The 13,487-nt window shown below is 40.2% G+C and overlaps 31 non-coding genes across 31 annotated transcripts; all 31 read left to right on the top strand.

Annotated features, from left to right (window-relative positions):
- Positions 1-42: 42 nt before the first annotated feature.
- Positions 43-115, top strand: Trnar-acg (transfer RNA arginine (anticodon ACG)). Its single transcript has one exon. It is a non-coding gene; the product is annotated as a tRNA-Arg (tRNA).
- Positions 116-454: 339 nt separating this feature from the next.
- On the top strand, positions 455-527 carry Trnar-acg (transfer RNA arginine (anticodon ACG)). Its single transcript has one exon. It is a non-coding gene; the product is annotated as a tRNA-Arg (tRNA).
- A 140-nt stretch (positions 528-667) lies between these two features.
- Trnar-acg (transfer RNA arginine (anticodon ACG)) lies at positions 668-740 on the top strand. Its single transcript has one exon. It is a non-coding gene; the product is annotated as a tRNA-Arg (tRNA).
- A 139-nt stretch (positions 741-879) lies between these two features.
- Positions 880-952, top strand: Trnar-ucg (transfer RNA arginine (anticodon UCG)). The gene has a single exon. It is a non-coding gene; the product is annotated as a tRNA-Arg (tRNA).
- A 997-nt stretch (positions 953-1,949) lies between these two features.
- On the top strand, positions 1,950-2,022 carry Trnar-acg (transfer RNA arginine (anticodon ACG)). The gene has a single exon. It is a non-coding gene; the product is annotated as a tRNA-Arg (tRNA).
- A 141-nt stretch (positions 2,023-2,163) lies between these two features.
- Positions 2,164-2,236, top strand: Trnar-acg (transfer RNA arginine (anticodon ACG)). The gene has a single exon. It is a non-coding gene; the product is annotated as a tRNA-Arg (tRNA).
- Positions 2,237-2,376: 140 nt separating this feature from the next.
- Positions 2,377-2,449, top strand: Trnar-ucg (transfer RNA arginine (anticodon UCG)). The gene has a single exon. It is a non-coding gene; the product is annotated as a tRNA-Arg (tRNA).
- Positions 2,450-2,803: 354 nt separating this feature from the next.
- Positions 2,804-2,876, top strand: Trnar-acg (transfer RNA arginine (anticodon ACG)). Its single transcript has one exon. It is a non-coding gene; the product is annotated as a tRNA-Arg (tRNA).
- A 140-nt stretch (positions 2,877-3,016) lies between these two features.
- Trnar-acg (transfer RNA arginine (anticodon ACG)) lies at positions 3,017-3,089 on the top strand. Its single transcript has one exon. It is a non-coding gene; the product is annotated as a tRNA-Arg (tRNA).
- Positions 3,090-3,444: 355 nt separating this feature from the next.
- Positions 3,445-3,517, top strand: Trnar-ucg (transfer RNA arginine (anticodon UCG)). Its single transcript has one exon. It is a non-coding gene; the product is annotated as a tRNA-Arg (tRNA).
- A 1,211-nt stretch (positions 3,518-4,728) lies between these two features.
- On the top strand, positions 4,729-4,801 carry Trnar-acg (transfer RNA arginine (anticodon ACG)). The gene has a single exon. It is a non-coding gene; the product is annotated as a tRNA-Arg (tRNA).
- A 140-nt stretch (positions 4,802-4,941) lies between these two features.
- Trnar-ucg (transfer RNA arginine (anticodon UCG)) lies at positions 4,942-5,014 on the top strand. Its single transcript has one exon. It is a non-coding gene; the product is annotated as a tRNA-Arg (tRNA).
- A 354-nt stretch (positions 5,015-5,368) lies between these two features.
- Trnar-acg (transfer RNA arginine (anticodon ACG)) lies at positions 5,369-5,441 on the top strand. The gene has a single exon. It is a non-coding gene; the product is annotated as a tRNA-Arg (tRNA).
- Positions 5,442-5,581: 140 nt separating this feature from the next.
- Positions 5,582-5,654, top strand: Trnar-acg (transfer RNA arginine (anticodon ACG)). Its single transcript has one exon. It is a non-coding gene; the product is annotated as a tRNA-Arg (tRNA).
- Positions 5,655-6,009: 355 nt separating this feature from the next.
- Positions 6,010-6,082, top strand: Trnar-acg (transfer RNA arginine (anticodon ACG)). The gene has a single exon. It is a non-coding gene; the product is annotated as a tRNA-Arg (tRNA).
- A 355-nt stretch (positions 6,083-6,437) lies between these two features.
- Positions 6,438-6,510, top strand: Trnar-ucg (transfer RNA arginine (anticodon UCG)). Its single transcript has one exon. It is a non-coding gene; the product is annotated as a tRNA-Arg (tRNA).
- Positions 6,511-7,721: 1,211 nt separating this feature from the next.
- Positions 7,722-7,794, top strand: Trnar-acg (transfer RNA arginine (anticodon ACG)). The gene has a single exon. It is a non-coding gene; the product is annotated as a tRNA-Arg (tRNA).
- Positions 7,795-7,934: 140 nt separating this feature from the next.
- Trnar-ucg (transfer RNA arginine (anticodon UCG)) lies at positions 7,935-8,007 on the top strand. Its single transcript has one exon. It is a non-coding gene; the product is annotated as a tRNA-Arg (tRNA).
- Positions 8,008-8,361: 354 nt separating this feature from the next.
- On the top strand, positions 8,362-8,434 carry Trnar-acg (transfer RNA arginine (anticodon ACG)). The gene has a single exon. It is a non-coding gene; the product is annotated as a tRNA-Arg (tRNA).
- A 140-nt stretch (positions 8,435-8,574) lies between these two features.
- Trnar-acg (transfer RNA arginine (anticodon ACG)) lies at positions 8,575-8,647 on the top strand. The gene has a single exon. It is a non-coding gene; the product is annotated as a tRNA-Arg (tRNA).
- Positions 8,648-9,217: 570 nt separating this feature from the next.
- On the top strand, positions 9,218-9,290 carry Trnar-ucg (transfer RNA arginine (anticodon UCG)). The gene has a single exon. It is a non-coding gene; the product is annotated as a tRNA-Arg (tRNA).
- Positions 9,291-9,856: 566 nt separating this feature from the next.
- Trnar-ucg (transfer RNA arginine (anticodon UCG)) lies at positions 9,857-9,929 on the top strand. Its single transcript has one exon. It is a non-coding gene; the product is annotated as a tRNA-Arg (tRNA).
- Positions 9,930-10,282: 353 nt separating this feature from the next.
- On the top strand, positions 10,283-10,355 carry Trnar-acg (transfer RNA arginine (anticodon ACG)). Its single transcript has one exon. It is a non-coding gene; the product is annotated as a tRNA-Arg (tRNA).
- Positions 10,356-10,499: 144 nt separating this feature from the next.
- Trnar-acg (transfer RNA arginine (anticodon ACG)) lies at positions 10,500-10,572 on the top strand. Its single transcript has one exon. It is a non-coding gene; the product is annotated as a tRNA-Arg (tRNA).
- A 355-nt stretch (positions 10,573-10,927) lies between these two features.
- Positions 10,928-11,000, top strand: Trnar-ucg (transfer RNA arginine (anticodon UCG)). Its single transcript has one exon. It is a non-coding gene; the product is annotated as a tRNA-Arg (tRNA).
- Positions 11,001-11,140: 140 nt separating this feature from the next.
- On the top strand, positions 11,141-11,213 carry Trnar-acg (transfer RNA arginine (anticodon ACG)). Its single transcript has one exon. It is a non-coding gene; the product is annotated as a tRNA-Arg (tRNA).
- A 141-nt stretch (positions 11,214-11,354) lies between these two features.
- Trnar-acg (transfer RNA arginine (anticodon ACG)) lies at positions 11,355-11,427 on the top strand. Its single transcript has one exon. It is a non-coding gene; the product is annotated as a tRNA-Arg (tRNA).
- A 353-nt stretch (positions 11,428-11,780) lies between these two features.
- Trnar-acg (transfer RNA arginine (anticodon ACG)) lies at positions 11,781-11,853 on the top strand. The gene has a single exon. It is a non-coding gene; the product is annotated as a tRNA-Arg (tRNA).
- A 140-nt stretch (positions 11,854-11,993) lies between these two features.
- Trnar-acg (transfer RNA arginine (anticodon ACG)) lies at positions 11,994-12,066 on the top strand. The gene has a single exon. It is a non-coding gene; the product is annotated as a tRNA-Arg (tRNA).
- Positions 12,067-12,636: 570 nt separating this feature from the next.
- Positions 12,637-12,709, top strand: Trnar-ucg (transfer RNA arginine (anticodon UCG)). Its single transcript has one exon. It is a non-coding gene; the product is annotated as a tRNA-Arg (tRNA).
- Positions 12,710-13,275: 566 nt separating this feature from the next.
- On the top strand, positions 13,276-13,348 carry Trnar-ucg (transfer RNA arginine (anticodon UCG)). The gene has a single exon. It is a non-coding gene; the product is annotated as a tRNA-Arg (tRNA).
- The last annotated feature ends 139 nt before the right edge of the window (positions 13,349-13,487 follow it).

Genomic DNA, 13,487 nt, shown 5'->3' with positions numbered 1-13,487 from the left:
TAAAGAAATTATTGGAAAAGTAGAATCTCGTATTCGGGCACCGGGCTTGTGGCGCAATGGATAACGCGTCTGACTACGGATCAGAAGATTCCAGGTTCGACTCCTGGCAAGCTCGTATATATATTTTTTTAAAGTAAACACACTAAAGAAAACGGCACTCAGTACATGTCGCTGGAGTTAAATGTATACAATTAAAGCTAGGTTCACATTACTTAAAAGAAATTATTGGAAAAGTAGAATCTCATATTCGATGGATAACGCGTATGACTACGGATCAGAAGATTCTAGGTTCGAATCCTAGCAATCTCGTATGTATATATATTTTTTTAAAGTAAACACACTAAAGAAAACGGCACTCAGTACATGTCGCTGGAGTTAAATGTATACAATTAAAGCTAGGTTCACATTACTTAAAAGAAATTATTGGAAAAGTAGAATGTCGGAATCGGGCACCGGGCTTGTGGCGCAATGGATAACGCGTCTGACTACGGATCAGAAGATTCCAGGTTCGACTCCTGGCAAGCTCGTATATATATTTTTTTAAAGTGAACACACTAAAGAAACCGGCACTCAGTACATGTCGCTGGAGGTAAACGTATACAATTAAAGCTAGCTTCACATTACTTAAAGAAATTATTGGAAAAGTAGAATCAGGGATTCGGGCACCGGGCTTGTGGCGCAATGGATAACGCGTCTGACTACGGATCAGAAGATTCCAGGTTCGACTCCTGGCAAGCTCGTGTATATATTTTTTAAAGTGACGACACTAAAGAAAACGGCACTCAGTACATGTCGCTGGAGTTAAATGTATACAATTAAAGCTAGGTTCACATTACTTAAAGAAATTATTGGAAAAGTAGAATCTCGTATTCGGGCACCGGGCTTGTGGCGCAATGGATAACGCGTCTGATTTCGGATCAGAAGATTCCAGGTTCGACTCCTGGCAAGCTCGTATATATATATTTTTTAAGTGAACAAACTAAAGAAAACGGCACTCAGCACATGTCGCTGAAGTTAGATGTATACAATTAAAGCTAGATTCACATTACTTAAAGAAATTATTGGAAAAGTAGAATCTCGGATTCGGTCACCGGTCTTGTGGCGCAATGGATAACGCGTCTGAATACGGATCAGAAGATTCCAGGTTCGACTCCTGGCAAGCTCGTATATATATTTTTTTTAAAGTGAACACACTAAAGAAGACGGCACTCAGCACATGTCGCTGAAGTTAGATGTATACAATTAAAGCTAGATTCACATTACTTAAAGAAATTATTGGAAAAGTAGAATCTCGTATTCGGTCACCGGTCTTGTGGCGCAATGGATAACGCGTCTGACTACGGATCAGAAGATTCCAGGTTCGCCTCCTGGCAAGCTCGTATATATATATTTTAAAAGTGAACACACTAAAGAAAACGGCACTCAGCACATGTCGCTGAAGTTAGATGTATACAATTAAAGCTAGATTCACATTACTTAAAGAAATTATTGGAAAAGTAGAATCTCGTATTCGGGCACAGGGCTTGTGGCGCAATGGATAACGCGTCTGACTACGGATCAGAAGATTCCAGGTTCGCCTCCTGGCAAGCTCGTATATATATTTTTTTTAAGTGAACACACTAAAGAAAACGGCACTCAGCACATGTCGCTGAGGTTAGATGTATACAATTAAAGCTAGATTCACATTACTTAAAGAAATCATTGGAAAAGTAGAATCTCGTATTCGGGCACCGGCCTTGTGGCGCAATGGATAACGCGTCTGACTACGGATCAGAAGATTCCAGGTTCGACTCCTGGCAAGCTCGTGTACATATATATTTTTTTAAAGTCAACACACTAAGGAAAACGGCACTCAGTACATGTCGCTGAAGTTAGATGTATACAATTAAAGCTAGATTCACATTACTTAAAGAAATTATTGGAAAAGTAGAATCTCGGATTCGGGCACCGGGCTTGTGGCGCAATGGATAACGCGTCTGACTACGGATCAGAAGATTCCAGGTTCGACTCCTGGCAAGCTCGTATATATATTTTTTTAAAGTAAACACACTAAAGAAAACGGCACTCAGTACATGTCGCTGGAGTTAAATGTTTACAATTAAAGCTAGATTCACATTACTTAAAAGAAATTATTGGAAAAGTAGAATCTCGGAATCGGGCACCGGGCTTGTGGCGCAATGGATAACGCGTCTGACTACGGATCAGAAGATTCCAGGTTCGACTCCTGGCAAGCTCGTATATATATTTTTTTAAAGTGAACACACTAAAGAAAACGGCACTCAGCACATGTCGCTGAAGTTAGATGTATACAATTAAAGCTAGGTTCACATTACTTAAAGAAATTATTGGAAAAGTAGAATCTCGTATTCGGGCACCGGGCTTGTGGCGCAATGGATAACGCGTCTGATTTCGGATCAGAAGATTCCAGGTTCGACTCCTGGCAAGCTCGTATATATATTTTTTTTAAGTGAACACACTAAAGAAAACGGCACTCAGCACATGTCGCTGAAGTTAGATGTATACAATTAAAGCTAGATTCACATTACTTAAAGAAATTATTGGAAAAGTAGAATCTCGGATTCGGTCACCGGTCTTGTGGCGCAATGGATAACGCGTCTGAATACGGATCAGAAGATTCCAGGTTCGACTCCTGGCAAGCTCGTATATATATTTTTTTTAAAGTGAACACACTAAAGAAGACGGCACTCAGCACATGTCGCTGAAGTTAGATGTATACAATTAAAGCTAGATTCACATTACTTAAAGAAATTATTGGAAAAGTAGAATCTCGGATTCGGGCACCGGGCTTGTGGCGCAATGGATAACGCGTCTGACTACGGATCAGAAGATTCCAGGTTCGACTCCTGGCAAGCTCGTATATATATTTTTTTAAAGTGAACACACTAAAGAAAACGGCACTCAGCACATGTCGCTGAAGTTAGATGTATACAATTAAAGCTAGATTCACATTACTTAAAGAAATTATTGGAAAAGTAGAATCTCGTATTCCGGCACCGGGCTTGTGGCGCAATGGATAACGCGTCTGACTACGGATCAGAAGATTCCAGGTTCGACTCCTGGCAAGCTCGTGTATATATATTTTTTTAAAGTCAACAGACTAAGGAAAACGGCACTCAGTACATGTCGCTGAAGTTAGATGTATACAATTAAAGCTAGATTCACATTACTTAAAGAAATTATTGGAAAAGTAGAATCTCGGATTCGGGCACCGGGCTTGTGGCGCAATGGATAACGCTTCTGACTACGGATCAGAAGATTCCAGGTTCGACTCCTGGCAAGCTCGTATATATATTTTTTTAAAGTAAAAACATTAAAGAAAACGGCACTCAGTACATGTCGCTGGAGTTAGATGTATACAATTAAAGCTAGGTTCACATTACTTAAAGAAATTATTGGAAAAGTAGAATCACGGATTCGGGCACCGGGCTTGTGGCGCAATGGATAACGCGTCTGATTTCGGATCAGAAGATTCCAGGTTCGACTCCTGGCAAGCTCGTATATATATATTTTTTAAGTGAACAAACTAAAGAAAACGGCACTCAGCACATGTCGCTGAAGTTAGATGTATACAATTAAAGCTAGATTCACATTACTTAAAGAAATTATTGGAAAAGTAGAATCTCGGATTCGGTCACCGGTCTTGTGGCGCAATGGATAACGCGTCTGAATACGGATCAGAAGATTCCAGGTTCGACTCCTGGCAAGCTCGTATATATATTTTTTTTAAAGTGAACACACTAAAGAAGACGGCACTCAGCACATGTCGCTGAAGTTAGATGTATACAATTAAAGCTAGATTCACATTACTTAAAGAAATTATTGGAAAAGTAGAATCTCGTATTCGGTCAGCGGTCTTGTGGCGCAATGGATAACGCGTCTGACTACGGATCAGAAGATTCCAGGTTCGCCTCCTGGCAAGCTCGTATATATATATTTTAAAAGTGAACACACTAAAGAAATCGGCACTCAGCACATGTCGCTGAAGTTAGATGTATACAATTAAAGCTAGATTCACATTACTTAAAGAAATTATTGGAAAAGTAGAATCTCGTATTCGGGCACAGGGCTTGTGGCGCAATGGATAACGCGTCTGACTACGGATCAGAAGATTCCAGGTTCGCCTCCTGGCAAGCTCGTATATATATTTTTTTTAAGTGAACACACTAAAGAAAACGGCACTCAGCACATGTCGCTGAGGTTAGATGTATACAATTAAAGCTAGATTCACATTACTTAAAGAAATCATTGGAAAAGTAGAATCTCGTATTCGGGCACCGGCCTTGTGGCGCAATGGATAACGCGTCTGACTACGGATCAGAAGATTCCAGGTTCGACTCCTGGCAAGCTCGTGTATATATATATTTTTTTAAAGTCAACACACTAAGGAAAACGGCACTCAGTACATGTCGCTGAAGTTAGATGTATACAATTAAAGCTAGATTCACATTACTTAAAGAAATTATTGGAAAAGTAGAATCTCGGATTCGGGCACCAGGCTTGTGGCGCAATGGATAACGCGTCTGACTACGGATCAGAAGATTCCAGGTTCGACTCCTGGCAAGCTCGTATATATATTTTTTTAAAGTAAACACACTAAAGAAAACGGCACTCAGTACATGTCGCTGGAGTTAAATGTTTACAATTAAAGCTAGATTCACATTACTTAAAAGAAATTATTGGAAAAGTAGAATCTCGGAATCGGGCACCGGGCTTGTGGCGCAATGGATAACGCGTCTGACTACGGATCAGAAGATTCCAGGTTCGACTCCTGGCAAGCTCGTATATATATTTTTTTAAAGTGAACACACTAAAGAAAACGGCACTCAGCACATGTCGCTGAAGTTAGATGTATACAATTAAAGCTAGGTTCACATTACTTAAAGAAATTATTGGAAAAGTAGAATCTCGTATTCGGGCACCGGGCTTGTGGCGCAATGGATAACGCGTCTGATTTCGGATCAGAAGATTCCAGGTTCGACTCCTGGCAAGCTCGTATATATATTTTTTTTAAGTGAACACACTAAAGAAAACGGCACTCAGCACATGTCGCTGAAGTTAGATGTATACAATTAAAGCTAGATTCACATTACTTAAAGAAATTATTGGAAAAGTAGAATCTCGGATTCGGTCACCGGTCTTGTGGCGCAATGGATAACGCGTCTGAATACGGATCAGAAGATTCCAGGTTCGACTCGTGGCAAGCTCGTATATATATTTTTTTTAAAGTGAACACACTAAAGAAGACGGCACTCAGCACATGTCGCTGAAGTTAGATGTATACAATTAGAGCTAGATTCACATTACTTAAAGAAATTATTGGAAAAGTAGAATCTCGGATTCGGGCACCGGGCTTGTGGCGCAATGGATAACGCGTCTGACTACGGATCAGAAGATTCCAGGTTCGACTCCTGGCAAGCTCGTATATATATTTTTTTCAAGTGAACACACTAAAGAAAACGGCACTCAGCACATGTCGCTGAAGTTAGATGTATACAATTAAAGCTAGATTCACATTACTTAAAGAAATTATTGGAAAAGTAGAATCTCGTATTCCGGCACCGGGCTTGTGGCGCAATGGATAACGCGTCTGACTACGGATCAGAAGATTCCAGGTTCGACTCCTGGCAAGCTCGTGTATATATATTTTTTTAAAGTCAACAGACTAAGGAAAACGGCACTCAGTACATGTCGCTGAAGTTAGATGTATACAATTAAAGCTAGATTCACATTACTTAAAGAAATTATTGGAAAAGTAGAATCTCGGATTCGGGCACCGGGCTTGTGGCGCAATGGATAACGCTTCTGACTACGGATCAGAAGATTCCAGGTTCGACTCCTGGCAAGCTCGTATATATATTTTTTTAAAGTAAAAACATTAAAGAAAACGGCACTCAGTACATGTCGCTGGAGTTAGATGTATACAATTAAAGCTAGGTTCACATTACTTAAAGAAATTATTGGAAAAGTAGAATCTCGTATTCCGGCACCGGGCTTGTGGCGCAATGGATAACGCGTCTGACTACGGATCAGAAGATTCCAGGTTCGACTCCTGGCAAGCTCGTGTATATATATTTTTTTAAAGTCAACAGACTAAGGAAAACGGCACTCAGTACATGTCGCTGAAGTTAGATGTATACAATTAAAGCTAGATTCACATTACTTAAAGAAATTATTGGAAAAGTAGAATCTCGGATTCGGGCACCGGGCTTGTGGCGCAATGGATAACGCTTCTGACTACGGATCAGAAGATTCCAGGTTCGACTCCTGGCAAGCTCGTATATATATTTTTTTAAAGTAAAAACATTAAAGAAAACGGCACTCAGTACATGTCGCTGGAGTTAGATGTATACAATTAAAGCTAGGTTCACATTACTTAAAGAAATTATTGGAAAAGTAGAATCACGGATTCGGGCACCGGGCTTGTGGCGCAATGGATAACGCGTCTGATTTCGGATCAGAAGATTCCAGGTTCGACTCCTGGCAAGCTCGTATATATATATTTTTTAAGTGAACAAACTAAAGAAAACGGCACTCAGCACATGTCGCTGAAGTTAGATGTATACAATTAAAGCTAGATTCACATTACTTAAAGAAATTATTGGAAAAGTAGAATCTCGGATTCGGTCACCGGTCTTGTGGCGCAATGGATAACGCGTCTGAATACGGATCAGAAGATTCCAGGTTCGACTCCTGGCAAGCTCGTATATATATTTTTTTTAAAGTGAACACACTAAAGAAGACGGCACTCAGCACATGTCGCTGAAGTTAGATGTATACAATTAAAGCTAGATTCACATTACTTAAAGAAATTATTGGAAAAGTAGAATCTCGTATTCGGTCAGCGGTCTTGTGGCGCAATGGATAACGCGTCTGACTACGGATCAGAAGATTCCAGGTTCGCCTCCTGGCAAGCTCGTATATATATATTTTAAAAGTGAACACACTAAAGAAATCGGCACTCAGCACATGTCGCTGAAGTTAGATGTATACAATTAAAGCTAGATTCACATTACTTAAAGAAATTATTGGAAAAGTAGAATCTCGTATTCGGGCACAGGGCTTGTGGCGCAATGGATAACGCGTCTGACTACGGATCAGAAGATTCCAGGTTCGCCTCCTGGCAAGCTCGTATATATATTTTTTTTAAGTGAACACACTAAAGAAAACGGCACTCAGCACATGTCGCTGAGGTTAGATGTATACAATTAAAGCTAGATTCACATTACTTAAAGAAATCATTGGAAAAGTAGAATCTCGTATTCGGGCACCGGCCTTGTGGCGCAATGGATAACGCGTCTGACTACGGATCAGAAGATTCCAGGTTCGACTCCTGGCAAGCTCGTGTATATATATATTTTTTTAAAGTCAACACACTAAGGAAAACGGCACTCAGTACATGTCGCTGAAGTTAGATGTATACAATTAAAGCTAGATTCACATTACTTAAAGAAATTATTGGAAAAGTAGAATCTCGGATTCGGGCACCAGGCTTGTGGCGCAATGGATAACGCGTCTGACTACGGATCAGAAGATTCCAGGTTCGACTCCTGGCAAGCTCGTATATATATTTTTTTAAAGTAAACACACTAAAGAAAACGGCACTCAGTACATGTCGCTGGAGTTAAATGTTTACAATTAAAGCTAGATTCACATTACTTAAAAGAAATTATTGGAAAAGTAGAATCTCGGAATCGGGCACCGGGCTTGTGGCGCAATGGATAACGCGTCTGACTACGGATCAGAAGATTCCAGGTTCGACTCCTGGCAAGCTCGTATATATATTTTTTTAAAGTGAACACACTAAAGAAAACGGCACTCAGCACATGTCGCTGAAGTTAGATGTATACAATTAAAGCTAGGTTCACATTACTTAAAGAAATTATTGGAAAAGTAGAATCTCGTATTCGGGCACCGGGCTTGTGGCGCAATGGATAACGCGTCTGATTTCGGATCAGAAGATTCCAGGTTCGACTCCTGGCAAGCTCGTATATATATTTTTTTTAAGTGAACACACTAAAGAAAACGGCACTCAGCACATGTCGCTGAAGTTAGATGTATACAATTAAAGCTAGATTCACATTACTTAAAGAAATTATTGGAAAAGTAGAATCTCGGATTCGGTCACCGGTCTTGTGGCGCAATGGATAACGCGTCTGAATACGGATCAGAAGATTCCAGGTTCGACTCCTGGCAAGCTCGTATATATATTTTTTTTAAAGTGAACACACTAAAGAAGACGGCACTCAGCACATGTCGCTGAAGTTAGATGTATACAATTAGAGCTAGATTCACATTACTTAAAGAAATTATTGGAAAAGTAGAATCTCGGATTCGGGCACCGGGCTTGTGGCGCAATGGATAACGCGTCTGACTACGGATCAGAAGATTCCAGGTTCGACTCCTGGCAAGCTCGTATATATATTTTTTTCAAGTGAACACACTAAAGAAAACGGCACTCAGCACATGTCGCTGAAGTTAGATGTATACAATTAAAGCTAGATTCACATTACTTAAAGAAATTATTGGAAAAGTAGAATCTCGTATTCCGGCACCGGGCTTGTGGCGCAATGGATAACGCGTCTGACTACGGATCAGAAGATTCCAGGTTCGACTCCTGGCAAGCTCGTGTATATATATTTTTTTAAAGTCAACAGACTAAGGAAAACGGCACTCAGTACATGTCGCTGAAGTTAGATGTATACAATTAAAGCTAGATTCACATTACTTAAAGAAATTATTGGAAAAGTAGAATCTCGGATTCGGGCACCGGGCTTGTGGCGCAATGGATAACGCTTCTGACTACGGATCAGAAGATTCCAGGTTCGACTCCTGGCAAGCTCGTATATATATTTTTTTAAAGTAAAAACATTAAAGAAAACGGCACTCAGTACATGTCGCTGGAGTTAGATGTATACAATTAAAGCTAGGTTCACATTACTTAAAGAAATTATTGGAAAAGTAGAATCACGGATTCGCGCACCGGGCTTGTGGCGCAATGGATAAGGCGTCTGACTACGGATCAGAAGATTCCAGGTTCGACTCCTGGCAAGCTCGTGTATATATATTTTTTTAAAGTCAACACACTAAGGAAAACGGCACTCAGTACATGTCGCTGGAGTTAAATGTATACAATTAAAACTAGGTTCACATTACTTAAAGAAATTATTGGAAAAGTAGAATCTCGTATTCGGGCACCGGGCTTGTGGCGCAATGGATAACGCGTCTGATTTCGGATCAGAAGATTCCAGGTTCGACTCCTGGCAAGCTCGTATATATATTTTTTTAAAGTGAACACACTAAAGAAAACGGCACTCAGCACATGTCGCTGAAGTTCGATGTATACAATTAAAGCTAGATTCACATTACTTAAAGAAATTATTGGTAAAGTAGAATCTCGGATTCGGGCACCGGGCTTGTGGCGCAATGGATAACGCGTCTGACTACGGTTCAGAAGATTCCAGGTTCGACTCCTGGCAAGCTCGTATATATTTTTTTTAAAGTGAACACACTAAAGATAACGGCACCCAGCACATGTAGCTGAAGTTAGATGTATACAATTAAAGCTAGATTCACATTACTTAAAGAAATTATTGAAAAGTAGAATCTCGTATTCCGGCACCGGGCTTGTGGCGCAATGGATAACGCGTCTGACTACGGATCAGAAGATTCCAGGTTCGACTCCTGGCAAACTCGTGTATATATATTTTTTTAAAGTCAACACACTAAGGAGAACGGCATTCAGTACATGTCGCTGGAGTTAAATGTATACAATTAAAGCTAGGTTCACATTACTTAAAGAAATTATTGCAAAAGTAGAATCTCGTATTCGGGCACCGGGCTTGTGGCGGAATGGATAACGCGTCTGATTTCGGATCAGAAGATTCCAGGTTCGACTCCTGGCAAGCTCGTATATATATTTTTTTAAAGTGAACACACTAAAGAAAACGGCACTCAGTACATATCGCTGGAGTTAGATGTATACAATTAAAGCTAGGTTCACATTACTTAAAGAAATTATTGGAACAGTAGAATCTCGTATTCGGTCACCGGGCTTGTGGCGCAATGGATAACGCGTCTGACTACGGATCAGAAGTTTCCAGGTTCGACTCCTGGCAAGCTCGTATATATATCTTTTTAAAGTGAACACACTAAAGAAAACGGCACTCAGCACATGTCGCTGAAGTTAGATGTATACAATTAAAGCTAGATTCACATTACTTAAAGAAATTATTGGTAAAGTAGAATCTCGGATTCGGGCACCGGGCTTGTGGCGCAATGGATAACGCGTCTGACTACGGATCAGAAGATTCCAGGTTCGACTCCTGGCAAGCTCGTGTATATATATATTTTTTTAAAGTCAACACACTAAGGAAAACGGCACTCAGTACATGTCGCTGAAGTTAGATGTATACAATTAAAGCTAGATTCACATTACTTAAAGAAATTATTGGAAAAGTAGAATCTCGGATTCGGGCACCGGGCTTGTGGCGCAATGGATAACGCGTCTGACTACGGATCAGAAGATTCCAGGTTCGACTCCTGGCAAGCTCGTATATATATTTTTTTAAAGTAAACACATTAAAGAAAACGGCACTCAGTACATGTCGCTGGAGTTAGATGTATACAATTAAAGCTAGGTTCACATTACTTAAAGATATTATTGGAAAAGTAGAATCACGGATTCGGGCACCGGGCTTGTGGCGCAATGGATAAGGCGTCTGACTACGGATCAGAAGATACCAGGTTCGACTCCTGGCAAGCTCGTGTATATATATTTTTTTAAAGTCAACACACTAAGGAAAACGGCACTCAGTACATGTCGCTGGAGTTAAATGTATACAATTAAAACTAGGTTCACATTACTTAAAGAAATTATTGGAAAAGTAGAATCTCGTATTCGGGCACCGGGCTTGTGGCGCAATGGATAACGCGTCTGATTTCGGATCAGAAGATTCCAGGTTCGACTCCTGGCAAGCTCGTATATATATTTTTTTAAAGTGAACACACTAAAGAAAACGGCACTCAGTACATGTCGCTGAAGTTAGATGTATACAATTAAAGCTAGATTCACATTACTTAAAGAAATTATTGGAAAAGTAGAAACTCGTATTCCGGCACCGGGCTTGTGGCGCAATGGATAACGCGTCTGACTACGGATCAGAAGATTCCAGGTTCGACTCCTGGCAAGCTCGTGTATATAATTTTTTTTAAAGTCAACACACTAAGGAAAACGGCATTCAGTACATGTCGCTGGAGTTAGATGTATACAATTAAAGCTAGGTTCACATTACTTAAAGAAATTATTCGAAAAGTAGAATCTCGAATCGGGCACCGGGCTTGTGGCGCAATGGATAACGCGTCTGACTACGGATCAGAAGATTCCAGGTTCGACTCCTGGCAAGCTCGTATATATATTTTTTTAAAGTGAACACACTAAAGAAAACGGCACTCAGCACATGTCGCTGAAGTTAGATGTATACAATTAAAGCTAGATTCACATTACTTAAAGAAATTATTGGAAAAGTAGAATCTCGGATTCGGGCACCGGGCTTGTGGCGCAATGGATAACTCGTCTGACTACGGATCAGAAGATTCCAGGTTCGACTCTTGGCAAGCTCGTATATATATTTTTTTAAAGTGAACACACTAAAGAAAACGGCACTCAGCACATGTCGCTGAAGTTAGATGTATACAATTAAAGCTAGATTCACATTACTTAAAGAAATTATTCGAAAAGTAGAATCTCGGATTCGGGCACCGGGCTTGTGGCGCAATGGATAACGCGTCTGACTACGGATCAGAAGATTCCAGGTTCGACTCCTGGCAAGCTCATATATATATTTTTTTAAAGTGAAGACACTAAAGAAAACGGCACTCAGTTCATGTCGCTGGAGTTAAATGTATACAATTAAAGCTAGATTCACATTACTTAAAGAAATTATTGGAAAAGTAAAATCAGGGATTCGGGCACCGGGCTTGTGGCGCAATGGATAACGCGTCTGACTACGGATCAGAAGATTCCAGGTTCGACTCCTGGCAAGCTCGTGTATATATATTTTTTTAAAGTCAACAGACTAAGGAAAACGGCACTCAGTACATGTCGCTGAAGTTAGATGTATACAATTAAAGCTAGATTCACATTACTTAAAGAAATTATTGGAAAAGTAGAATCTCGGATTCGGGCACCGGGCTTGTGGCGCAATGGATAACGCTTCTGACTACGGATCAGAAGATTCCAGGTTCGACTCCTGGCAAGCTCGTATATATATTTTTTTAAAGTAAAAACATTAAAGAAAACGGCACTCAGTACATGTCGCTGGAGTTAGATGTATACAATTAAAGCTAGGTTCACATTACTTAAAGAAATTATTGGAAAAGTAGAATCACGGATTCGCGCACCGGGCTTGTGGCGCAATGGATAAGGCGTCTGACTACGGATCAGAAGATTCCAGGTTCGACTCCTGGCAAGCTCGTGTATATATATTTTTTTAAAGTCAACACACTAAGGAAAACGGCACTCAGTACATGTCGCTGGAGTTAAATGTATACAATTAAAACTAGGTTCACATTACTTAAAGAAATTATTGGAAAAGTAGAATCTCGTATTCGGGCACCGGGCTTGTGGCGCAATGGATAACGCGTCTGATTTCGGATCAGAAGATTCCAGGTTCGACTCCTGGCAAGCTCGTATATATATTTTTTTAAAGTGAACACACTAAAGAAAACGGCACTCAGCACATGTCGCTGAAGTTCGATGTATACAATTAAAGCTAGATTCACATTACTTAAAGAAATTATTGGTAAAGTAGAATCTCGGATTCGGGCACCGGGCTTGTGGCGCAATGGATAACGCGTCTGACTACGGTTCAGAAGATTCCAGGTTCGACTCCTGGCAAGCTCGTATATATTTTTTTTAAAGTGAACACACTAAAGATAACGGCACCCAGCACATGTAGCTGAAGTTAGATGTATACAATTAAAGCTAGATTCACATTACTTAAAGAAATTATTGAAAAGTAGAATCTCGTATTCCGGCACCGGGCTTGTGGCGCAATGGATAACGCGTCTGACTACGGATCAGAAGATTCCAGGTTCGACTCCTGGCAAACTCGTGTATATATATTTTTTTAAAGTCAACACACTAAGGAGAACGGCATTCAGTACATGTCGCTGGAGTTAAATGTATACAATTAAAGCTAGGTTCACATTACTTAAAGAAATTATTGCAAAAGTAGAATCTCGTATTCGGGCACCGGGCTTGTGGCGGAATGGATAACGCGTCTGATTTCGGATCAGAAGATTCCAGGTTCGACTCCTGGCAAGCTCGTATATATATTTTTTTAAAGTGAACACACTAAAGAAAACGGCACTCAGTACATATCGCTGGAGTTAGATGTATACAATTAAAGCTAGGTTCACATTACTTAAAGAAATTATTGGAACAGTAGAATCTCGTATTCGGTCAC

The sequence above is a fragment of the Octopus bimaculoides genome, chromosome 2 (genome assembly GCF_046866305.1).
Source record: "Octopus bimaculoides isolate indiv1 chromosome 2, ASM4686630v1, whole genome shotgun sequence".
Taxonomy (NCBI): Eukaryota; Metazoa; Mollusca; class Cephalopoda; order Octopoda; family Octopodidae; genus Octopus; species Octopus bimaculoides.
The sequence above is the reverse complement of the archived record's forward strand: the minus strand, read 5'-3'. Positions and strand labels throughout refer to the sequence as shown.